Source organism: Anser anser (assembly GCF_964211835.1).
Source record: "Anser anser genome assembly, chromosome: 1".
Classification (NCBI taxonomy): domain Eukaryota; kingdom Metazoa; phylum Chordata; class Aves; order Anseriformes; family Anatidae; genus Anser; species Anser anser.
In genome coordinates this window covers 177,277,947-177,304,553 of record NC_139720.1, presented here as the reverse complement: position 1 = coordinate 177,304,553, position 26,607 = coordinate 177,277,947, and the positions used below count along the sequence as shown (strand labels likewise).

At 37.8% G+C, this 26,607-nt stretch overlaps 1 long non-coding RNA gene across 2 annotated transcripts; it reads left to right on the top strand.

Annotated features, from left to right (window-relative positions):
- Positions 1 to 8,221: 8,221 nt before the first annotated feature.
- LOC310893085 lies at positions 8,222 to 22,082 on the top strand. Of its 2 annotated transcripts, XR_014578705.1 has the most exons (4): positions 8,222 to 8,435; positions 8,764 to 8,855; positions 11,856 to 11,992; positions 19,692 to 22,082. It is a non-coding gene; the product is annotated as an uncharacterized lncRNA (long non-coding RNA). The 2 variants fall into 2 exon arrangements; XR_014578706.1 differs by lacking the exon at positions 19,692 to 22,082 and having other exon boundaries at positions 11,856 to 13,806.
- Positions 22,083 to 26,607: the final 4,525 nt, after the last annotated feature.

Here is a 26,607-nt window from a genome sequence, read left to right as displayed (position 1 = left end):
CAAGATGCTTTCTGTGAGCGTTTCCTGCTGAAGCCAATATATGATGTCAGTTATCTCACTTTACTTGATTGCTTACTAGTGTAGCATTCGTAAGATTATAAGCATTCATGTTTTAAGAAATGTGTCATTTCTGGGGGAAAAAATCAATTACAACCAATATGATAAAAGACACAAATAAGAAGATAAATTTGGTTATTATGCTAGGCAAATTTGCTAGTTAAAGTCTTTGAATTATTGTAACAATTAAAACAAGAACAAAACTAAAAAAAAAAAAAAAAAGACCAACAACAACAAATGAATATTGAGGGGAAAGAGAAAGCACTCCACAAGAGTGACTTGCACAGAGCAGCAAAGGCATTTGTAATATTTTATGCACAGTTTGCTATCACCTGTGTACTTTACTAAAAATATATCAACTGATGGCAGACTTTGGCTACAGAATCCATCAAGCATTTGCTGCAAGTGCTTAAACATGACTTTGCAAGCAGCAGAAATATGAAAAGGCCTTTAGATTTTGAAAACTCTGCTGCAAAATAGGGTATATTATTTTATTCCCCCACTTGAAGAGCCACAGGACTGTCACAGTGACTTTTCCAAATTATGTACTTTTCTCTCCAAAGTATTGCTCACTTAGATGTCTGAAGAAAGCTGAGACCTTTATATTGATTTTTTTCAAGTGTTTTTTGCTGGTGTGTATTCCTCAAGACTAATGTTAGGACCCTCTCACATCTTTGCACCATTACCTTTATTTATTACATTTACCAGAAACATTTTCTCTTTGATGTCCAGTACCCAGCATTCTGAATAGCTGCAACAGCTGGAAAAAGATCAACATTGTGGTGTAACCAGCTAAAGCTTTCAATAGGTGACATGAAACCATTCTCTAAGGCAATACGAAGAAATATTTATTGGTATCTGCTTATACATAAAGAAAAAGAGAGATAAATGGTAGAAATGTCAAGTGATTTTCAGACAGTTTTGCACTGTAAAAAATATTTCCTTTTGATGTCAACAAGAAGTTTCGTTATTGACTTTGGTAAAGACAGGATTTTACTCAGAATACTTTCCTTTCATAAGGACAAATGGATGGAAAGGAATGAGGGGAATTTTTCCATTATATTTTATTTGTATTCTCTGCAGTTGCAGAAGAACACAAATGCAAAGGATGAAGTTCAGTTCCTAACTAATCAGCTCAAAAACACCATTCAAATAGGAAACAAAATCCAATCTATCAAAGAAGATGGATAAAATGGCAAGTTTTGGCCAAATGAAAATTTTCCATTCATGAAAAATTCCTTTATGTCTTCAACATTCAAGCACAGAAGGCAAGAGCTGTTAAAGTTTCATGTCGTAGTCTTAGTCTTGGAGCCCCATGCTACATGAAACTCATTTGTACTTGGGAGGGATGATGGGGTGAATTTACACTTTAAGCACTTGAAAAATGATCTTGAAAGAATTTGAGTATTTTAACCTCATATTTACTGCCTTTTTCTTTTTTCGGCCATACAAGCTTGACTGTCCTTAGGATAGGTATATACCTTTCATCTTCTATTTGAAGGCAATTCGACAAACCTACCAAACTACAAGGAAATGGTGCTTTCAAGATTGTATGGAGATGCAACTCTTGTCTCTGCTGCCCCTTCTATCACTGCGTATATCCTGGTTCTGACTTTTTATAGTATTTTCTTTGACTATGTAGAGTGGAATCTTTCCTTTATCTGTATTTCTGAAAAACAAACAAAAAAACAACAACAACAAGGTATTGAGGAAGAACAATAGTTTTCTCTGTGTGTCTTTTTTCTTTCTAATTGTTTATCTGCCAGAGAGAAAGATTAATATATGGAAAATAAAGGGATCAACTTTCATAAAAGTAAAAACCTTGATTTTGTAAAAATTTGAAACAACAAAGAATGGGAGTGTAGAATTTTATGAAAAGTATGGTGGGTTGTTTTTTATTTTTCTCTCTCAAATTTTCTCTTTTGGTGGCACATCAGGTAAAATCAAATTTGCATAATCTAGCGTTTGTCCATCAAAAATACATACACAACCTGTAGTTATTTCTGAACTTGTGATGCACTGCATCCGGGCTACTCCTCTGAGACAAGGAAAACTTTCCTTGTCTCCCTAACCTACAATCAAAGAGGACATCATTATGCAGATACTGTGGTACACTGCTCTTTGTTTGGGGCACACACAGAAGGGTTGCAATGTAGGCTATGGAGCATGGAAATCCTTTTCCACTCACTTCCATACAGACGATGGACAATTAAAAGTCTTTTATAGAGTGACTGAAGTAAAGAGCCAGCAGGGTGAATACACAAAACAGAGAACATAAGAAAGAACACCGGGCAGGCGGAATTCTGTCTGGCACCTCCTACTGCCTTGTCTTCATTCTCTCAACTTTGTCCACTATAATCTGGATTTTGCCTTTATTCTTGTCATTGGATATGCCCTTTGGAGTGACCCAATGACAGTGACCCTTTTGGAGTTTGCAAGCACAGCAGAGACACCAGCTTGTGATGCATAATATTATGTTCTCATTGTTGCATTCCAAATGGACTACTCTTGCTAGTTCAGTTAAAATGAAAACCAAAATCTTCATTTATATCTCTGTTCGAATGAAATGATATTGTCATTGCTTTTCTAATTTACCATAATGCAGCTCCATCCCTGATTTTTCTGTCTATCTGTACTAGTAAACTGAGTTTGGGTATACTCATATACATTGTAGGAAAATGAGTTGCAAATTGTTCAGGAAAAAATGAAAGATAAAGACAACCAAATTCATGCCAGAGAAATTTCTAAAATTTAGTATCATACATGATAATGACCAGCACCCATATATATATGCAGATATGCATGAAATGGCTGACATGAGAAGTATCTTCCCTCAAAAAATCTTTTCTTATATGTTAGTATGACTTCTAAGTGTGATGTTTGTGACTTTTTTTCCAGTCCAGACAGACTAGGATGCAAGACCTTATCAGCAAGACCTGAGAATAAAATAATAGCTTTTAGGTGAATTAGCTTTTGGTCTTGAACCGCTTTATAGATTCAAAATATTTGCAGTAGGAATTGCCTTACTCATCTTCAGATATCTACAATGTGATTATGTACATATGAGTTACTATTTGCATATTTTTTTTAGTGACAAGAGAAAGACACACATTCATCAGGTGTGCTTTAACTGGACAGTTTTAGCTATGCTCTTTAAGGCTGACTGGACTCAAGCCCTGAAAGTGCCTGCTTTTTTTCCACTGAATGCAAGGGTAGACTATTTCAGACGCAGCAGCAAGCTAAGATGTGATTTACTGATTGAAGAGACAGATACGGCTAAAGCACAGTGATTAATTCTCTGCCTTCATGTTTGAACAAAAGACTTACTGAAACTAGCCCAGGTGAAGAAATCTACCTTTGGTCAGTTGAATCCTACACTCAGTAAGACTTACTTACTCTTGAAATGTAAGTTTCCTCCTAAAAGAAAACAAACAGACAAGTAAACAAACAAATTCAATGTTTGTACTTTGAGTAGGTAAATTCCCTTTTGCAGTGGTTTCACAGAGTTTATGCTGGGGGATTCAGGCAGTGGGCTGCCATGCCGATTCAGCTCTCAGTTGCACTTTCCACACTGACTGGAGAAGGATGAACCAGGTTCTGGCCTCATTTAGTCTAAACTGTATTTGTTCATATACTCTCCTCATGTTGTACTTGTTTTCAAAGAGGTTTCAGCTCCATCTGGAAATGTTTCTCCATGCCTTTTTGCAACTTTTTTTTTTTTTTTTTAGAAACCTCAAGGGGATACTTCCAGGTCTTGGAGCTGTGTTAAGCTTCAGATGTTCTAATTCCTTGATCACCTGTTCTGGCTGAATCTTACCTCCTTCGGTATTTTTTCTTGCTCTCTTGGGAAATTTATGTCTGTTTCTGACATCTGTCCCCAAGCCTTCTGTGTGAACACAGAAGCAAAGAATTCATTTGATTGTGCTTTAGTTATGTCTGTCTCTTCAGTCAGTAAATTACCCAGGCCAGCTCTTAGAATTTCTACTGTCTCTTCCAATGACCTCTTGTTCAATATGATCTTGAATAAAAGAAAACTTTGTTATTTATCTTAACCTCTTCTGCAATTTTCCTTTCATTTCACATTTTCACCATTCCTAGCAGATTGCTGTGTTTCCTACTGTGTTACATCATCTCTTCAGTTATCTTCATTCTTTTAATACCTTGCCTCAGCCTCTTTGTTGTCTTTGAATAACTTCTGTGCTGAATCCTTCAAGTTTTCTTTTGAGAGGCTGTTTTTATTTGTCAGATAATTCTGAAAACGATAGAGCACACATTAATTTATTCAGCAGTGCTTTTCACCTTCACGATATCTTTTTTACTGTTGTTTTATTTCATTTGATTACACAAAACACACTAGCAATCTTAAAATGTGCTTGGTGGAAATAGCAAGACGTATGTATTTAAATTTTAAGCACATAGAGGTCTATTTCTAGTTTCACCACTGAGTTGCTGTAATTTTGGGGGAAAACAAAACAAAACAAAGCAAAAAATAAATAAATCTAGGCTAGACATAGGCCAGACTACACATCTGTGGGTGGCAAAATGTTAGAAGTGAGAGAGTGGGCTGGCAGAGCTTGGTCACCCCAAATGGTAGCTTGTGGCAGACACTGCACCTCATTCTCTCAGCAACATGGGATTAGGCGCTGGAATACATAACAGAAACATACATAACATGTTTTATAAAATTGTTTTCGTCTTCTGGAGCATGCTTTAGGGTGAGTCACTATAATCCTGCTGACCACCATCACTAGTCTCTAAATATAAAACTACAAATAATGTTTCTGATAACTTAAAAACCTATCTAGAAGTTCAGTTTATGAGAAAGTAAAAAATGGTTCTGAGTATGAAATAGTGTTTCCACACCTGTTTTATCACTTCAGTTCTTATGTAGCATAGTCAGATATGCTCATAGAACTTCATTTTGTGGGGGAGGAGGAGAGGAATTGGAAAACGATACAAGATACGTTATGATCACCAACTACAGTTCACAGAAAAGAACTGGAGAACTGAATAAAGAGGAATTACATGTACAACTCCCACCAAAATCTACAGCAGTATTTTTGAATGGAGGGGTCTTGTTTCCAGTCAAAAGTTTTCATCCAGGAGTTTTTTCAGTTTTTAATTTTTTCAGATAAGTCAATGTTTTCCACAGGGAAGGAAACAAAATAGCATAATCTTCCAACTAGTTCTGAGTGTAACAAACGTATGTTTTTGTAAAGTGCTTTTAGACCATCAGATGAAGGTCACTGGGGAAGTGGAAAATGTCATTAAGAAATTCACTGACTTGATTTTCCACAGGTTTAGACTTCATTTGCCAGCTAAATACTACACTTCTTTGTCTACAGTGAAGTCTGTTACAAGATTCAAAATGAAATTAGATTGTGCGTTCTAGTTCTCTGTTGGTATTAAGGTCACACCAAACTACATCTATAAATTACCTAGGCACAGTCAGTTCTTAATGCAGCCCCTAAGGACTCTCCAGTGCAGTGGTGTGAAGAGAGGATTTCTTTGGATTAGCATTAGGCATAATCATTCCAGGACATGCTTTCCCCCGAGCAGTCTTACAATATTCCTCAAATTGAGGACAATCCACTTGATACAATTCTCCCAAGACCCTGACTTGCAACAGGTCTCGTAACTCCTGACTATTGCAGTCTGTCTCTCTGATAGCTCTCAGGATATTTGCTCCTGCTCAGCCCTCTGAAGCTCCTCTGAAAACAGGCCTCTTGCACTGGTTCTTCTCTTTGCTGTGTTGGAAAGAAACCCTCCTGCTTAGTATGGGAGGTACAGCTCAGTAGTACCCACTATGGAATGAATAAGTCTAAAATATTTATTATTACACCATTCCTGAAGGGAAGTATTGTCACCCCCTGTTTTTATATGGAGGGATTCAGTTAGGGGGCCTTACTCTTAGGGACAGCAGCTCAGTGAGATCTTACACAGGGAGTTAACTAAAACCAGGCTGGAGGGCATTCTAGCACTGACAGTAAAAACATGATGTTATTTTGGTCTTGAAGCCGCCCTGAGAAGCTCTGAATAGTATAGTAAATGGATCTAGGAAGGTTGGATTTAGGAGTCAGGCAAATAAATACTTCTTAAGAGCTTTTCTGAGAAACTCACTGCTGATAATATATGAAGTAGAGTAGGAATCTGAAACCCAAGCTAGTGCTGTAAATGCTGAGGTATTCCAAAACAACGGATGTATTCTTTACGAATAGTCCCTGATGCTGCAAGTCATATGTTCTTGCTTAATGCTCTAAAGAAAAATACACTAGGAGTTTCATAGTAAAAAAGGGTTTCATTAGAAAATATCAGTTCATGATACTCTTCCAGTGCAGGCTGGATTTTATGGTGGAACTGAGATTCACCTAAAGTGTCCAATAATCAAAGTCTCTGGGCATTTATCTACAATGTGAGAAATTCAAGTTAAAGCCATTTTTTTCTGCATTTTTTCCACAGCCCAGTGAACAATTTAGTCAATTTTTATTAGCTATTTTGGGGTCACTATCCCCTGTTCATTTATACTAGCTTGTTCCTTTCTGTATGGATAATTAAATAGTCATTGGAATGGAACTATAGTTTTGGCAATACAGGGCTTTCTGAAAATTCACTGTCAAATTCCACCCAGTTCTAATAAATAGTCCCAGTGTATTCAACTGGCCAACTCTCAGAGTTTAGGTGCAAATACAGACCAGGTTGGGGCCTCTTTATGTTGATCCCAGTGAATATTGGAGAAGATTGGAACCAATTTCTTGTGTGTTATCATCTTTGTTTCAGCCCTCAGATTTTTCCTGATTACTTGACTCATTTTACAGCACAGAAATTCTTTTGATTTTCATGCTGTTTGCTTAAGTCAGAGCCTCACATAATTCTTCACTGGGACAATCAATAGCAAATTTCTAACACCAGTTTTCTCCTTTCATTATCTTCAAAATACTTCATTGTAGGCAGATCAGATTTAACCCAGCTTCATCACTGCTAAGGTCCTCTGTGTCTTTTCCTTTTTAGCTACACTTGGGGAAAATGCCAAGCACTCTTAACTGCCGTGTTCACTTGGAAATTACTTTACTGGCACTTGTCTGGGAACACAGAAGAAACAAAACCTAATCGATCCATAAAGGTGAAAATAAGAGCTGTGTAATGCAAAATGTATTTTTATGGTAGAAGGAATTGGAAATGCAAAACATTAAAGGTAGAGAGAAAGAATAATATGTTTTTGCAGAGCTGAGGCTGATATTTCTAGTCTAGAAAATTAGGAAAATCAAAATGACAGCTCACAGCCATTTTCCGGCTGTCCCTTAGATAAAGTCTTCAACTTACCTCAGGTGATTTGAAGAGGTACAATGTCTGGAGCTTAATAATGGAAAGAGGTTAAATGTATACTAATGTAAATAATTGAAACACAACTTGTCTTATAAAGTCCAGAGGAAATGTGACAATACTTATTCCTCCTGCCTTATGATTGCATTAAACTAACTACGCCCATTGCTATCAATGGGCAAAATGTACTTGCAAAAGCCAAATTTTTTAATCTTACTGATTACTTCCTGATAACTGTTAGAGCACAGATTATGCAGTGACTCTCTGGGACCCATACCCACCAACACAATAGGAGCTAGTATTACATAGGACAGAGGCTACAACTGTTGTGCAGAAAGCCTATTAGAGCTTGCAGTGAGCAAAGTAATCCTATTTATGAGGAATTAATGATGTATTACCATTGCACAGGAAACAAAATGTCTGGCATTACGGACAAGATGGGGTGAAAAACACATATGAAACAAGTCCAGGCCTCTGAATTTATCGGATACTTATTCTCTATTCACCTTTTTAAGCATTTTTACAGTATATTGCTAACTATCTACATGCAATAACACAGAAAATCCCTCCCCACTCCCCCCCTCCCCCCCCAAAAAAAAAAAAAAAGTGGCCCTCCCACCCCCAATTCCACTAACTTATGGATATCTGTATTGTGTGTACATAGCAAGGTTTTGGTAGTGGCTGGGGGCTTCAAGGCCACCCTGTGCCAAACAGAGCCGGTTCCTGCCAGCTCCAACAGCTCTACTGCAGGGCATGGGTGGGCCCAGCAGCTAAGATGGCGGTGCCTTGGGGAAATGGAGTTGAGAAAGAGCAAAACTGCAGTGAGGACTGAGGGGGGAAAAAAAAAAAAAAAAAGGCATGTGAGAAACAGCCCTGCAGGCAGCAAGGTCAGAGAACAAGTAGGGGGAGAAGGTGCTCCAGGCACCAGAGCAGAGATTCTCCTGCAGCCTGTGGTACAGATCCTAGTAAAGTGGGTTGTCTCTCTGCAGCCTGTGGAGAGTATCATTCCAGAGCAGATCTCCACGCTGCAGCCAGTGGAGGACCCCACACAGGAGCAGGTGGATATACATATCCTGAAGGAAGCTGCAGCCCATGGAGAGACCACACTGGTACAGGGAAAATGTGTGAGAAGGAAGGATCTGCAGAGAGTAACTGACAAAAACTCCTACTCCCCTTCCTCCCTGTACCATTTGGCAGGGAGGAGGTAGAGAATTTGGGAATGAATCATTGTGTTTGAGCCTGGGAAAAGTGGGAGCAATAGGTGTTTTAGGTGTTGCTTCTTACCACCCTTTTTCTTAACTGCCAATAATTAAATTAATTTTCCCCAAGTCAAATCTGTTTGCTTGTGATGGTAATTGGTAAATGATTTCCCTGTCCTTATCTCAGCTCAGAAGCTTTTTCATCTTATTTTCTGCTACTGTCTTGTTGAAGAAGGGAGGCGAGAGAGCAGCTAGATGGGTATCTGGCAGCCAGCCAAGGTAAGCCTACCACAATAGCACGTAATACAATCTTTAATAGTGTACTTTGCTCTTTTTGTACCTTCATTGCTAAAGTTACTCCCAGGAAAATTTTCAGTGTTCAGTTGTCAGTGTGATTCTGGAACCTTCAGTGCTGGCACAGGAATCTGCGTCAGGGTGTCACCCAACATCATATTACTTTGGGAATTTAACTAGTCTGAGATCTGTCTTCTTCCAATTACTCATTATATCTGTGCTAATCTCTCTCCTTTTTTTAATCAAAGTTATTAAATTGGCTCAAATTATATTGCAATACCACAAAAAGTGGTATTGACATGACAGAAAGAATGGCAAACAGCATCAAGGAAGTAAGAACAAGCAGCTGTTAAGTGGGGAAATCTAAAGTCCACCTTTACTGCAGCAGCAAATGTATGTGGAAAAGCAGCTGGATCTGTGTTGGCCTTGAGCTCCCTCATCTAGTTATTGTAGATTGACACTTCATAACAGCACTCTGTAATTTAAATTGCGAATGACCATGAAATCTGCCCTAAACCCTTCACTCTGAAAGATCATCCTGTATGTGAAATATGTGTATCACCAGTTGAAGAGCAGCAGTAGCATTCTTTATAAATACCAACACAAGCAGACAATATAGTGTCAAGAGTTTCTTTAAAGTAGCAGAGAAATTCATAACAAGAAACAGTGAAGGTAACACTATACAAATTAAGGGAAAAAAATGAAAAATTAAATGTTTCAACAATTCTGCCAGATGTTCTACAACACTAGAAAAGCCTGTTTCCAGGAACTTATACTAGAAAAAAAAACCTTCAGTAATAACAGCCCCAGTCTTCACTGAGAAAAGTAAGAAGATAAAGTAGCATTTTGTGGGTTTCGTTGTTGTTTCTTTGTTTGCTTTTTCAGGAGGGAAACTATTTCTTTATTCACAAGAGATGACAGTCATGTATTCAGAAATAAACTTTTCTAAGAAGCAAAGGGATATATAGTAGAAGAAAAGCAAATTTTGAAAAGATGAATAGAAATTGACAGTAGAAAAGGCTATCACCTGTGATCTATCTTGGCAACAACACAGCTATTGAGAACACTGAGTTTGTTGAACAAGATCAGCTGATCTTTCCTGATGGTGAGATCTCATTCTCTGTTGAGTATCCAGGTCATGAAGACATCGTTCAGCTCTTGGGTGCATTCATCTGTTCTTTCTATGAGTACACTTTCCAGAGGCTTGGGGAAAGGATATGTCTATGCATATATGAAGAAAGTTGATGTTCTATATGGATGCTACTGATGTAGGGCCTGGTCTAGGCTCCTCATTTTTGTTTGTTGTCAAGTATTTATTGTCATAACTGCCTCCATGCTGTCATCATTATTGCTCAGATAGCCAGCCCACATTTTTCAGCACAATTTATTATAGTAGCTGCACTGCAAGATACCTTGCTTCAGTTTCTGTATTTATTTGAAAGAAGCTAATGAAATGCACCTTGGAGAGGAGTCATGGCATATTGAACCAGAACTAAGACCTTACCACTCTTCCTGAATGGGGACGTTCATTCTTTTCTTTGCTTTGCCTCATCTCAATGCCACAGGTAGTGTGGCATGTGTCACCACATTCTGGGAAGGAACACTACTTTATTCATCCCCAACTCTAAAATTTAGTGATTTTTTGACCAAAATGTGCCAAACTACAAACTATTATACAGCTGTTATGTAAATACGATCTAGCATGGCTTAGCCTTCCTTACTTGACAAATGATGCTGACAGACTGCCCCCTTCCTGAGGAGCACATTTGTCTGACAGGAGTTCTCAGAGAGTCCTGAACTGCTCTCCTCCCTTTAGATAATTATCCCAGACTCGTTAAGTGACAGCTTGTGAATATGCTCTTATCAGAATAAACACAAAAGATGAGATCTCCAACTCTTAGTCCTAGATACAAACAATAACAGAAAAAAAAAAAGACAAAACCAGCAACAACAACAAAAACATTAATTTCTGGAAAAGAGTAGGAAAATGTAACTTACTGATATCCATCCAAGAATAAGTAGATTAAGCACTGAATGTTGAGATGATAGTGTTTCTCTGGATAAAATTTTCCTAATTTGTGAACAAATCTACAAATCATACTCCTTCCCCACCCCTCCCCTCCCTACAGGAAATTTAAGAAGTTTCTGTTATTATACAAAATATTTTGTCAGTGAGAAATTATAGTTGTTATCTTGTCTTACATACCTGTACACCTCTTGGTGTACATATAATAGGTTTTCACTATATTCATTCTAGTTACTACTCGGTGGACAAATCTGTGGATTTACCTCTGTTGAACACAATAGCAGTTCATGTAGTAGTTTTCACAGCTGCCTCAGAGATGTATATGCGTCTGATGCCATAAAAGGCATCTTTCCTCTAATAGCATCCTTGTCCTTACAACTGATTTTGGTATGGGTATAGAGGCTGGTCAAAAAAATCAACCAGACCCAGATGGAGATTCTTTGACTGGAGTGGCATAGGTGTAATTAAGTACAAATTTATATTCAACAACTCATACAGTCATATGATATAGTCATTGTATAGATAATTTCCAGAACATGGTAATATTGCATTACAAATAATATTGTATTACAAATGAGTGGGAATGTTTTCAAGTGACCTGGTATACAGTGAATATTGGACTATGGAAAGCACTTGTATGTGTATGAAAATGATCAACAACATATTGTTATCTGGCTACCACATACAATTAAATTAGACAGAAAAGGGCCATATGAATACTGGAGATCATTCAGCATTTCCAAACAGAAATATAGTCTTTAAATAGAAGCTTGTCATTATGAGCATATCTGTAGTCATAAATGAAGCCTTTCTAACTATTCAGTACAAAGATTCTGCAAATATTGATATATACATAACTGCTTTTTTAACTTTTATTTTCTTTATTTGTCCGTAAGATATAATTGAGACTTTAATTACATTATTATAATAATTATTATTTTTAATCTGAATGTTTACAGGATGAGTGTTGCTTAAGGCTTGAACACATGGGGACAGGTCGCAAGGCTATGGTTTGCCCAACCTTCATGAAGAATGAATGAAATGATGAAAATGCATCAGGCCTGCTCTATCTACATGTACCACACAGCTGGGTTGAGTATGCATCAAGAAATTCTTCATCATTCTCACTGCAGATGTATCACTGCTCTGCCTGCTGCTTAGTAATCTCCTGAAATGGGCTTGCATGAGATCTGCTTAGTTTAAATTTCTTTTACCATGACCAACTTTTGAAAAATCCAGAGCAAAATTACTGGGGAGTTTTGATGAAGCACAGCTCTGTACTGCTTTATGAAATCCTGTGAGCTCACCTCATTTTAATGGTCTGTGAGTTTAAGTGCTAACTCCTTTCTTAGGGTGGAAGGACATGTCAGTGTGCTTTCACACCTCTGTTCTCATACAATGCACAACCTATAGCTCCAGGGCTTGATCCCATGAGCTCATTCATGCCTTGAGCAGAACCAGTTTCATGAACCTTGTGTCTAGTTTAGGGAGCTAATCTGACAAGGCTCCCTACTGTACCAGTGAAGAGAGATTAGTTCCTGCAGAGCAACTGAGCTAGAGCACTGCTCTGATTTTTCCTCAGGAACAGTTCATTTTCAACTGTAAGAGAATCATTACTATGTATTCCTTGAGTTACTTAGTTATATAGATAAAATTGCCATGGTACTTACCTGTAGTCTGAACATACTGAATCCCTGCAGATATGAAATCACCAAGAGTAATGAAAATGTAGGCTTGACGGCTTTGTTTCCCTAATAACATGCTAAAATATCTTTAAATAAACACTCAGATAAAATGTGTTCTAAAGCATATTTATCCAGAGAGCTGCATGGCCTTTGCCTTTTTTTTTTTTTTTTTTTTTTGTCCTCTCATGTATTCAGGTAGCTTATTTTTTAGAAGTACAGGAATGACAGAACAGTTAACAGGAATAAGAAGCAAGCATTTTTCTTCCACTGCTGGAAACAAAGAGGGAAAAAGAAAATAGAAACAAAAAGATGTTGATAAAGTGAAGGGGCAAACAGAGATTAGATGATGAAGATTCAGGATATGGGGAGCAAGGAAAGGGAAGGAAATAGAGCAGATGGAAGTGAGAGATTAAACAGTAAACAGAATCAGACAGTATGACTAACTTGTTCCATAAGGACAAAACACTTATTATAACTAAATTGCATTTGAGCTTGGTTAACATGCTTTAATCCCTCTAAGCAATTTCTGCAGTTGCACCGGGGTTGTTGTCGATCACAGCTAGGGAAAGTGTCCATGAGACAATCACCTTGTGAAAATACAGTCCACATGTTGGGAGAATGTGAAGACTCTTGCTATTGATAAAATAATGGGCTCAGAAATTACACTGTAGTAAGCAACACAGAAATAGCTGTAAATAAATAGAAGAACAGATGGCTGTGCTGGAGATGGGGATCTCTGCAAGATTCCCCTCACAAGGTTTTCTCTGAATCAGTCTGTCATAAGAATGGGCAAGTTGTATTTATGTCTATCATGCTTTTCTCAACACCCCCATCCTTTCACAGCAATAAATGACCAGGGTTTTGATCAACAAATCTACAGGTTTGCCATGTCTACCAGCAGTCATACACTTTTTGTGCTTAGATGGTTCATTGTGAATGTCCTTATGTCAGTGATAAAGAATATGTTGGATTTAGATACTTAGTACAGGCTTTTTCTTGAACCTTTCCTTGGAGTGGTGAGGAGGAGTATTTCTTTACTGGGGCAAATGTGTATATGCAAAATTTCTGCAAGCTTAGGTTTAAGCTCAGATAAATTGACTAAAACATAAGAAAGTTCAAAATATTTAGAAAGCAAATTAAGATTAGATTAAATAGCAGTTTCTACAATGCTTGAACTCTTATTAGTATAAATACAGATTCTCTATGTCCCTAGCACTCTTGTCACATGAAGGGAAAAGAAACTGTCAGTATCTGTTGACAGATAACTGGGGAGTCTCCGGGGGGGGGGGGGGGGGTTCTGACATCACAAGTCAGCTCCTATATGTCTTCTTTCTACCCCACAACATTGAGAAGGAGTTCACATCAAGGTCATGGATTGCCAGGTGATAGGTGGGACGAAAGAAAAGCAGTCCATTGGGACCATTACACAGGATTTGCTCAGAAGACTGCCATCAAAAACAAAAATAACTAATCAACTGTACTTGATTCTAGAATAGTCTTGTAAGGGACAAAAACAATCTTATTCTACATGTAGATTTTTTTTTGTCATGAAGATATAGTATTTTTATTGTCACAATTACTTTTTCCTTCTGTATTGTATATTGGTGTGAATAGATCAATGGATTTTCTTTTATTGGTAGTATAGAATACTAGTATGCTTAAGTCTCAAGTAGAGCTGATATAAATCTCTTCCTGGGAGTTTTTTAACAGTACAATAAAAATAAAACTCTAGGCAAAAGTAGCTTTACATGACTAGTTGGTGTTTTGTTTTGTTTTGCTTTGCTTTGTTCTTATCTTTAAGAAAAGCATTTTCAATGCTATATTTTTATCTATAGCATTTTGAAAAGCTCTCCTAACAACTGGCATATTTAATGTAAGAATATACAGAGAGATTTGCCACAGAACACATTTCTGCAATGTTATATAGTGAATCCCCATTTATAAAAGGACTATCCACAAGTTCTAGTAGTGATTCTTTACTTAAGTTATTGTGACTTTGGATGCAGCATTTGGTCTCCTATGTTTCTTATCCTGCAGAAAAATAAGATATGGAAAAAAGTTAGTGCCTCTGACAAACAGAAAGGATAAGCAAATACCAAGAGCCACAAAACTGATTTTTAGTTGTCTAATAGCTGGTAAGCACATGACAGAAAGTGCAGTTAATAATAAGCAGGAAAGGGAAGAATTAATTTTTCTGTGGAAACCTCAGTTCTCAATTTTCTTCGGGCTTAAGTTTCCCCTATCTTGTTGCAGTAAGGTTAGAAAGACTAAAGGTAAAATAAATAAATAAATAAATAAATAAACTATAATAATAATAAAAGATGGGAAGAAGAAAAGGTAGGAAACTAAGCTATTTTTGTCCCTATCAATGTGCAGGGCAGTGATGCGCATATATGGAACAGAGAAGATTTGGGGTAATTTGAGGGGCAGAACTGAGAATAATAGCTTCAGACATTTCTAAAATCTTGATTCATTTGTTGTTTTGTAAATGCTTGAACATTTAACTCAAAAATTTTTTCAAGCCTCTCTGCACACATAAAAGAATTGTCTCTTGCTCTGCTACATTTGACTCAACATGCATTGTCAATTTTGCTGTAGTTGTTATATAAACAACTTCCATTTTGTTTTGATCTCTCTATGGCTTTGCATAATGCACTTATTTTAGCTCTCTATTTTTTTAAGGTGAACTATTAAAAATTAACTAATTTAAAAGAATTACATTTAAATCTAAAGCAAAATGTTGTTTCTGTGATGGTGTGACATTCACTTTTCTAACTAGACACTACCAGTTGATGTACAGGTATCATAAGCCATCATTCACTCCTTTGTTTTTTGCATCTCTGATTTTACTTCATCTGTTCTTCACCTTTCATTATTGTAGCTTTATAGTATAATGGCCCAGGATTGTAATGGGGCTGTATTGTTGGTTTGCAAGTATCTACTACATCACACTTAGTTACATGCTATAGGCAGGGCGTCTTGTCTTATTTGTATCATATTTTGATACAAAAGTATTAATTCTTTAATTCTAATGCAGATGTGTGAATCTTAGAAATATGCTCTCCTTTCTATTGTATTATGCTGTAAATTGCTGGACATTATCCAGTAAGCATCAGGTTAAAATCACTGTGAACTTTTAGTATTTCCAAGACTTTCTGGAGGACTCTTTATGTGCAGCATGTGCATCTTTCTTTCTTTCTTTCTTTCTTTCTTTCTTTCTTTCTTTCTTTCTTTCTTGTGTTCTTTGAGGTTTTCTGTGTCAAGCTAGTAAAAACCTATCACTTCTTTTCATCCTTCTCAGTGCTCAGGTAAGGGCACAGCTCTCTGTAGAGCTCCCTTATAAAGGTACCTAAAATAGACTTGATAAAAAGAACAGGAGGCAGGATACCTGCTATCAGGGTGTGATTTTTTTGTTTTGTTTTTGTTTTGTTTTGTTTTGTTTTGTTTTTTATATATATATATATATATATATATGGTAGTAGCAATGGTCAGTTCAAGCAGGAAGTTTTACCTTGTTCTCTCTGCTCAGTTTCCATATTTTTAATTTCTTTTAAACTACAATTTATGCATGTCCACATTAGAAAATCTGTAGCAATTGACAGCTGATTTCTAATATGGCCATCATCAGAAAATCAGGTGCATTGTATAGAAGAACTGATAGCAATTTTATCACAGTCCAGTTTCAACCACAGTCTGAACTTCTTCCTATGATACAATGACTTCTTTGCGGGTTCATTTCTTTATTTGTATTTTGGAAGAGATGTACTTAGACTTCTGTATTATATTCAAAAATAGGGGAAAAAAAAAGAAAAAAAAAGCTTTACTGCAAAAGCTTAGAAGTGGGAAAAAATAGCTATACTGGAAATTAATCTTATTTTCAGTAACTAATTCTAAAGAGATTATGACTGATCTTACACTTTAATTAAAAAAAAACTTTTAATGCAACAAAAATAAATTTGTGAACAACAGTATAAGAACGTAAGAAACTTCTGCTTCTGGTTTATTTTATACGCCAGTGCAAATTCATTAATCCATAGTATTTATTCCTATCTATTGAGCAGAAATGCAGAACCTTTTTTTCATGACATGTTTAATCATAATCTGTTAAATAATGACTGATTTACATCTTTGTCTAGTTAGGAGTACGAGCTCTGCATACTTGCCGACAGCTAACTTGAACAATTGAAATGGTTAGGTTTTTAGTTAAAACTAGTCATCTAGCTTCACTCACTAAGTGAGATAGGTGCCTTTCTAATCTCTAAGACACCTCTCATATTGGGAACTGTTCTCTGCAGAAGCTGTGAGAAAACTGACGATGCATGCACAGATAAGTACATATATATTTAGACACAGGAAAAAGGGTGTGTGGGGGAGAGAGAGATTTCTACATGCATACATTCACATGCACTCACAGAGATAACTATAAATTGACATATACATCCTAACATTCTTTCCAACCTGACAGTGCCACCATAAAAGCCAGAAATACTGGGAGACATGCTGCAGTAGTGTATAAAGGGAAGTCTACTTTGATATTTCACATCAGTATGATACCTAGAAGCATGTGGACCAGACTCTCCCTCTGGGTGTCCTTGTTCTACTGTCTCTTTCCCCTCAGCTGTCTTTCTTCCTCTTGTATATCTACCTGTCCCCTTCCTCCAGGTGATTTTTTCTTTTATCTTGAACTTTCTAAAGCACAACGAGACAAACTGTGCTGTTACTCAGTTTGATATTGCTTGCTATATCATGAACTCCCTTTCCACTGTTGAATCAACAATGCAATCTACTTTTTATTTTTATTTTTATTTTTATTTATTTTTATTTTTGAGAGGGAGAACCGCAGCACTGAAGTTATGAGAACCTGACAATGTAGTACCCATTTTCAGGGCTAATGAACATGTTTAAAGGGACTTCCTCCCCCATGAAAATCCACTCATCACCCAGATCGAGCAGGGTGGGATGGTGCTTTTTTCCCAGGTTGTGTAACTTAGTGAAGGCTGCATAGCTTTACCAATGTAGACTGGAACTGTGTCAACCTGGTGATAACAGCTTCCATAGTTTGTATCAGTTTCATCATACAACCTTCCAGAAGCAAAAACACTGAAATATTTCCAAAAAAATTCAAGACTTGGCCATGCTGCAGAAAGAAGTGTAGTGAGTATGTCTGAGAGCTTGCATATGTGTTGTGCCTACAGAAATGAAAATGTTTTTTGTTAGTATGTAACAGCCTGAAAATGTCTTTGTGGTTAACACTGGAGTCTGTGATAAGTAGATATACAAATATATTTAATGTGTTATTCATATGTTAAATTCAATCTTAGAAGCTTGGCTAAAATAATATATGCTGTTTGAAATCACTGTTAAACAGAGGTTTCGCAATTGAGAATGGGTAGTATTTTGCATTGTCCCATTGAAACATACTTTTACATCTACACAAGTATAATGAATGTCAGAATTGTCTCTTCTGCTGGGAACTATATTCAGAAGCTTTCATATTAAGATTACATTCAATTCATTAGTATAATGATATGATCTTAGTTCCACATTACCCTCTGCAGCCTCTCTGCTCAAATTCCCATTTCTTCTGTCTTGTGATGCTTCTTGGATATCTATATACTGTTGCATTATTTTTTCACCTTTAGTGCTTATGCTTTTGAATACTTACCTTCTCATGCGGCTTTATGGACAGACAAAGATTCCACCGCTTTATGTAAAACGGGTTTATATTCTACGTCCAGAGGAAGGTCAGACTTACTAGCTGTTGAAACACTGTTCTCAGTCATCCACGCATGGCTGCAAATACTAATGTCTCTGACCACAACACTTGCTAATTTCCAAATAATTTTAGCCCGATAATTTAGAAAATAGTGTTAGAGGTTTTCCAAATTCATAGAATTTCTGTCAAGTCACTAGTTGTCCTTCTGTTTTGTTTAAAAAAAAAAAAAAAAAAGCTCATATAATACTCAAAGCAAGAACAAAATGCCCTTTGAATTCAGAATATGAACACTATTATTCAAAATAGGCTGAAACTAAAATTGTTAACTCCTGGGGGAGGTGGTTGAATAGATGAAGACTACTTGGCACAGTAGTTGGATACATGAAGCATTAAAACATGACATGGTATTAATTACAGGGACAACACCAACCAGTCAGAAACATAGCAATGGTTTTGAATTGTTAATTTGTTATCTTGTTAATTTTAATTAGCATTATATAATATTCAGGATTTTGAGCTGCTTTGTTTCTCTTAATTATGTAAAAATATACATAAAATAAAACAAAACCCACACAGATATACTTAAAAGCGTTTCCTTCACAGAATAGAAGACTCTTTGTTCTCTAGCTCTGACATTCATGACCCTAAGAATACATTAGTGTTGGATCTAGGCACTATTTGTTGACATTGGTAGTAAATTCCTATATTATTCTTGCAGACTATTTGACATGTAACATACTATTCTTGGAGATGGTGAGCCAGAAACCATGCAATATTAACATTTTCAAATACAGAAAAACTGTAAACTGACTGATAAATATCCAACACAGAAGCACATAAGCCAGAACTTTTAAAAAAGACTTCTACATAAAGATTCTTCCTATGTATACCATGCAGCATGAGTTAATTTTTAATTCATAAATGCAGCAAGTTAAGATATAATAGTGATGTGAATCCTCATAAAGGAAATATAAAAAAGATTTTCACTATAATAAACTACTAAAAATATAATACAAAGCACCCTTATCTAGGACCCTATTAAAAATAAATAATTAAAAAAAAATGGATGGGTCCAACATATTAATAAAAGAAATGGGTCAGAAGTAAATCAATAAGCATTAGTTCAACCATGAACTAATTTTTGGCCACAGCATTCTCTTCTTGTATTTTTTTTTTAATGCAGACAGTTTAGGTTATTAGTCTTTTCTGAATCTTAATACATTGTGTATTCTAATATTTCTTTTACCTTATTGTGATTGACATTGGTTTTGCTATACGTAGCTTGTACTCTGAGATAGCAGAAGGCCTTGCAAAGAAAAGTTGCATTGTTGTCTGTATTTCAAATATAAACTTAGAACGCTTGTTACAAACAGTATATCTCCATGTGATTACAGGGTAATGGTTTGATGAACATCACTGCTAAGACTTTGAGGAAGCGGCATCTAAAGGTCACCAGAAAGAAACCACGTAAAGATTTGGTACTTAAAATTTTGTTTTCCTTTGGTGCAATCAAGAATGTTTGACAATCTATTCTGAAGAGAACAGCTGGAACAGAAAGGGCCTTAGAAATCTGTGATGAGCCACATTGGCAGGCTGAGAGCTTGTACAGTGCCTGCTTGCATTATGTCTGCTTGTGCTGCACTTTCCACAAAATTTTAAAGCAGAACTTAGTCTAACATTTCAACCAAGTCCAATGTCTGTCCTTGGAAGAGTGAACTAGCTGATTCCACAAAGCAGCAGACCACAGGGTTGTTGTAGCTACTGAGTCACAGTTGATCTAGAGGATCAGTTTCTAATCTTTCATATTCACTGCAAACCAGGGTTCACAGAACATTGTGTAGCAGATCACCTCTTTTCTCAGAAGTGCTTCTGGCCACCATCCTCCTTCCCTGAAGGTGAGAAATCAGAGACTGTAAATGTTTTTCTTGTTCCATTTCTATCTTTTTCTCTCCTTGCTGAACAGTACTGACCTATAAGAATTGTTAACTTAGCTTTCAACCATTTGCTGGATGACCTACAAAAATATTTTGAAAAATGGAAATTAGGTTATAAACTCTGGCTCTTATCACAGTATGTCATGCTGGTAATTTATTACAGGATGTAACAAGCAGTATGCTGGAATTCTTCGTTGGAAATAGCTTCAGGGTCTTCAGTCCTGTTTCTAAACTTCTATTTTATTGTTATTGGTTCTCTGGAGAATTTTTCATTTCTAATTGAGAAAACTTTCCTTTCCCTCTAAAAAAAAAAACCATCAACAACAACAACAATAGTAATAATAATAATGCAAAATCCAATTTAATGAAAGAAATCATGTAGGATTTATTGGTGAAAGTATTGAAATAGGATTCAAACTCATGAATTCAAACTAGAAGTCTGTATTGATTTGTTGCACTAATTTGTCTGTGGCATTAAGCAAGTTAATTGCTATTTTTTGTGCCTCAGTTTGCTTATTTGTAAAACAGGAATAATAAAACTATTTACTTCATAGGAACTTTTAAGAAGGTTTAATTATGGTTTTTAATGGCCCGTAGGTGCATTGGATGGTAGGTGCTGTGTAAGTTGCAACACGCTATTGTTCCCATTTGTCTTCTCTGTCATGGGAGTTTCTCTGCTTTCAAAGTATTACAAATGTGAAATATCCTTAACAGTAACCAGGCCTTTACGCTGTATGCAATCTGAGGAAATATACTATAACAGTTGTTTCCAAAAGGTGTATTTTATGTCGCTAGGTAGATATAGATCTAGAAACCTGGAATAAACCCAACAGTTTTCTTCCTAACAGAATAAGAATGGTGAATACTGTATTTTGTTTCTGCAGGTATGAAAAACTATCTGCAATAATTTAGCATTCTGTGGCAGAGCCATATACTCATAGAAATGGAAGAAGAGAATTTATGGCATTTAGCTCAAGATAAAGTATTATCCTTATATGTCATTGAAGTATTTTTTACCAAATGGTTTCATGTTAAATATTCTGATGACCAAAACCATTAAATTTGCAGTCTTAATTATCTTGTCCAACACTGGTGTAGATCTCTTCTGAGATCATTAACTAATGTTTATAATGCACTATTGAATATCATAAACAATACTTTTTTTTTTTAAGGGGTGAGTCATTTTCCCTCCTTTTTCATGAATGAATCATCTTGCAAATACTGTGTATTTGTTCATCAGGAGACACATCAAATGGGCATATGGGTGCACTCAGTTGCCTGTGTAACATTAGAAAGATCTAGCAATCCTAACAAATCATTTTCATGTGTTGCAGGTGCTGCCTATTAGAAGGAAAGATGTACTTTGATGTTCTTTAATTAAAGTTTCAATTACTTTGCTTATTATTCTGAAAAGAACTGAATTAGAAATTCTAGTGTTGAGTGTCCTGTGAGGTCAGAAAGTATTAATGGCCAGTAGGCTAATGCTGCTAATAATATCTGTACATCTACATGTGTGACACATGAGTGGTGTGTGCTGTGTTGCAAATCAAACCTCACAGTTTACTACATTCAGAGCTTCCTCCTCACCACCGAACATCCTCTTTAAGTAATCCTTTTCTTTTCTTTCTGCCTAATCTTCTTTCTTTCCCTTGTTGAGTCTGTTTTGCTTTATGTATTGTGAGCTATTTCAATAGACTGAAATGACCTCAGTGAAAATAAGCTTAAACTGGATAAACACTTCCGCAGGCAGAAACAATTTTATGTCCATCTTGCAGAATGCAGGGGCTGTCAGGGCAGGGCCTGGCAGACAGAGCCTGTCCCAGTGCCCCAGCCAGGAGTAGTGCAGCCGGGGGCACCAGTGCAGCCCTAGGCCCAGGCACTGGGCACCTCCCTGGAGACGGAGACAGGCTGAAGCCTGGCCGGGATGTGGGCCCGTAGATGGGTCTGTCTCAGTGGAGCCTATGATCAGGAAGGGTGCTGAGGAGCTGCAGTGCTGGCTCAGCTGCAGCCTCACTGGGGCAGGGGCTGAAATAAGGTCTTGTGCTGTGGGCAGGGGCAGTGAGTCCTGTCAGTTACCTCAAGACCCCAACTCTCGTGTTGGGGTAATATCAGGTTAGTCTTATCAGATTGACAAAAAGTGTCTGGAATGATTTTGATCAGTTGACACTGTCCCCTGTATTTTCACCATGATGGAGAATTAGAGTGGGCCAAGGATTACAGGCTGTTTGCATGGGGCCAGCCTGTTTAGAAAGCAATACCGTAATAGTATGGATAATAGCTTAAAAAAACAGAGTGGTCCCATGCCATTTGCCTCAGTGCCAGAAAACAGACTCAGAGACATTTAACTTATCAGTGTAGATAAAGCACAGCTGTCTTAGGACACATCTGAACTGGTGATGGAAATGCTCTGTAGAGCCGGTGGTGCTCATTCAGGTGTTGAAATCACTCCAGCCGAAACACCATGGAGCAGGCTAACTAACATGGATTTATCAGTCTAAAAGCCTTCACCTCTCTCCTTCACTTCCTACTAAAACCTTCCAGAGGAGAATAAATACTCCTGATTTTGTGGTGTTTTACACATCACTGCACTTCACAACTATGTTGTTTTTGTTTCGGTTTGTTTTGTTTTTTCACTACTCCTGCATTGAATTGACCCTGCAGTGGTGCCTACTACTTATAAGTACTGGTAGGATGACAGTTTGGATGAGATTCATCTGGCCCAATGAACATGTCTGCATCCAGAGCTGTCACCTTCAACTTCATTTGTAGTCACTAGAAGGAAATAGAAACTCCTGGATTCAATTCATCTCACAGTAATTGTCTAAAATAGGTCAGGAAAGTAGTTCTCAGTAAATCCACTTTTTACCTTGTTGATATATATAAAAAAAACAAGTGTGACTAGTTTGGAAGTGGATATTCAATGCAGCTGTATAAACTTTGATTAAAAGGCTTTCACACACATATATATATTTTTTCTTTCTGTTGGCTTATTCCCAAATCTTTATTTTTAAATGTAACTCATATTACCTGATGAGTTCCAAAGCAGATCTGCATTGGTGTAATAAATATAATTATTATGATAATTATTTGTAATTCTCACTAAGGTTAGCATGCTGTATAATAACACAAGGAGAGAGGAGGTCACCAGCTGCCTGTGCTTCTGGAAACAGGAAAAATTTGCACACTTTGATTCTAAAGGATCTTCTGGAGTGTTATGGAAATATAGCAGTAGCTGAAATATACTCTGGGCTGTTTCTGTGCACCAGGAGACCATTATCATGATAATTTAACACCTGTATCACTGATTTTTGGTAGTGCAACCTGTAATCAGAATCTGAAGCAATCTCTGAAGCAGTTATAATTTAGATTACAGTTTAATATAGAACAGTATTGGTTCTGAGCATTTGGATCACAGAATGTGGAACACCTCACTGAGCTGTGATTGTAGTAACTAGGATTTACCATAAAGGAGGGCAATAACATAATTCTATAGTCTTGAAATGTAGCCAGGCTTCACTGAGTTTATATCTAGAGCAGGATGGCCTGTTTTTGGCAGTGTGATACCATACAGGATGTTTTCATGAGGCATCTTTCTGGTATAGTTATGTTTAGAATAGGCCCAGTGCACACTTCTAATTTTCCTTCAGGCCGTGATTTTGAAGGGCAGTCAGTATAACTCAGGAAGTAGAGTAGTCCTGTGAAAAGAAAGTTTTATCAATGCGACGTCTCAGGTATTACAAATGAAGAAAAATAACACAGCCAAGCAGAGCTGTCAACACTCGGCTGTGTACCTTCCACCTCCGCTGTCTCACCAATGCTGACAAAGTCTGTGGGATAGTAGGCACAGCATAGATGCCTGTAAAGCTTTCTGTCATGAGAGATAAGGAGGGAGAAGATATCCAAGCTATTCTCCCTGCTTTGAAGCTGGTTAGGAAAGGAAAATGAAGTCATATCTCCCAGAATGATTATTTGTTTCTGTGCTGACAATGTTATCAGCAATGTAGGTTTTGGTGCTGCTATAATGTGGCCTGCGCTCTTATTTTAGAGAAAGCACTGTTTGGTTCTTTTTTGCTTTCCTCCTTAGTGAAACCGCTGCCTATGCAAATTTTGCAGCTGCACGAAGCCCTGGGACTGGCCAGGGGGACTGGCATCAGAACTGTGAGTTAGGTTGTAGTGAAAAGCAGTACTGGCCATTGCACTTATTTATTGTGATAGGTTCCAGTCCAGCCATCACGTGGAATCTCTACCACAAGATAATACAACAAGAAAGGTAAAGAGACCTCGTTTGTTTGTTTGTTTTCTGGACAGGACTGAATACATGAAATGGAAAAACTATAAAATTTGATTCCTTAGGAGCTTCCTGTATGATTTTTTAATAGTTTAGGAAAAAATAAGGTATGTGGACATATTTATATAGCCCTAGTACTTAGATCCCCTGGGTGAAGGCTTCTGGCATCAATGTCACTGTTAAAAGGTGGTTCTGCCACACTGCAACTGACTCCTCCTGATTTCAATGATATTCAGATGCCTAAATAATTGCAATGTTCTGGATGATTGTATTGGGTTTGCATGGCAAGGTTTTGATAGTGGGGGGCTGAAGGGGTGGCCTCTGAGAAGAATCCAGAAGCTGCCCCATGTTAGATAAGGGCCAGTTTCAGCCGGCTCCAAAGGGACCCACTGCTGCCCAGAGCCTAGCCGAAAAGTGATGTTGTTTGCACCTCTGTGAGAGCAGATTTAAGAAAGGGAAGAAAAACAAACAAACAAACAAACAAACCTGCTTCTCAACAGCAGCTGGGAGTGAGGAGTGAGAAGCAGCCCAGCAGACCCCAAGGTCAGTGCAGCAGGAGGCAGGAGGTGCTCCAGGCACGCAGCACAAGTTCCCTTGCGGCCTGTGGAGAGGCCCCTGGTGGAGCAGGCTGTCCCCCTGCAGCCCATGGGTCCCACACGGAGCAGATCTCCACGCTGCAGCCCGTGGAGGAGCCCCCGGTGGAGCAGGTGGATGTGGCCTGGAGGAGGCTGCGGCCCATGGAGAGCCCCCGCAGGAGCAGGCCCCGGGCCGGAGCTGCAGCCCGTGGAGAGGAGCCCACGCAGGAGCAGGGGGTCTGGGGGGAGCTGCCGCCCGTGGGGGACCCGTGCTGGAGCAGTTTGCTCCTGACGGATGGACCCCGTGGTACGGAGCCGTGTGGGAGCAGTTCTTGAAGAGCTGCTGCCTGTGGGCAGCCCCCGCAGGCTCAGTTCGGGAAGGACGGCATCCCGTGGGAGGGACCCCAGGTGGAGCAGGGGCAGGGAGTGACTGTGAAGGAGCGGCGGAGATGAAGCGTCAGGGACTGACCACAGCCTCCATTCCCCTATGCTGCTCAGGGGGAGGAGGTAGAAGAGGGTGGATGGGGGGAGGTTGTCTTTATTTTCTTTGTTTCTCACTTCTCTAGCTTGTTAGTAATAGGTAATAAATTTTACTAATCTCCCTACGCTGAGTCTGATTTGCCCATGATGATAATTGCTGAGTGATCTCCCTGTCCTTATCTCAACCCTTGAGCCCTTTTCATCATATTTTCTCCCCCTTTTCCTTTGAGGAGGGGGTGTGAGAGAGCAGTTGTGGTGGAGCTCAGCTGCCCAGCAAGGTAAAACTACCACAATGTTATGACTTGTTCAAGTCCTCTTCCACATACAGTGAATTCAATGGAAATTTGTCACTGAAATTTAAAAATGGTTTGGATACACTTTTGAGGAGGAAGTTCAAACTTTGACTGACTGAAGAAAGACCCACGATTTAGTATAGACAAGGGCCCTATAGGTATAGCAGATCTTTAGAGAAATGTCATCTTATTGGATTTCTTTAAGGCCATAATGTGTAGTAACATAAAAGTTTTTAAAACTCATATAACATTTTCAGTTATGGCTAAGGCATTGCACTGTTGCTTGAATACCTTCAAATCTCATTCCACAATATTCCCGTTTACCTATGACTGTAGGCAAGCCAAAATGTCTTATCATCTTATCTAGTGATAACACTCACTTGTAAGCCCAAGTTTGAGCTAAGGCTGTGGGGGATCACCTAGCTAAGTCCTGACATTACTGAGTCATTCTGATCTGAAGTTCATACTGCAGTTTTAAAGCAATTTTCATGGTAATTATTTTGCTTGTAGCAGCACTCGCTGTCACAGATACACTAAAATTAAAAACAACTATCCAATTAGGCTTCACACAAAACCTCCCAAGAAGGACGGATGTTGAGCATTCATCTGTCATATGGAACTCCCGTGATTAAATCACTCATATGGCTAAAAAGAGATAAAATTTATTTAAGAACCTGGTATCCTAGTTGACTGAGGGTTTAGGGCACCTGTGTTGAAATCATAACCATACATGATGCAGA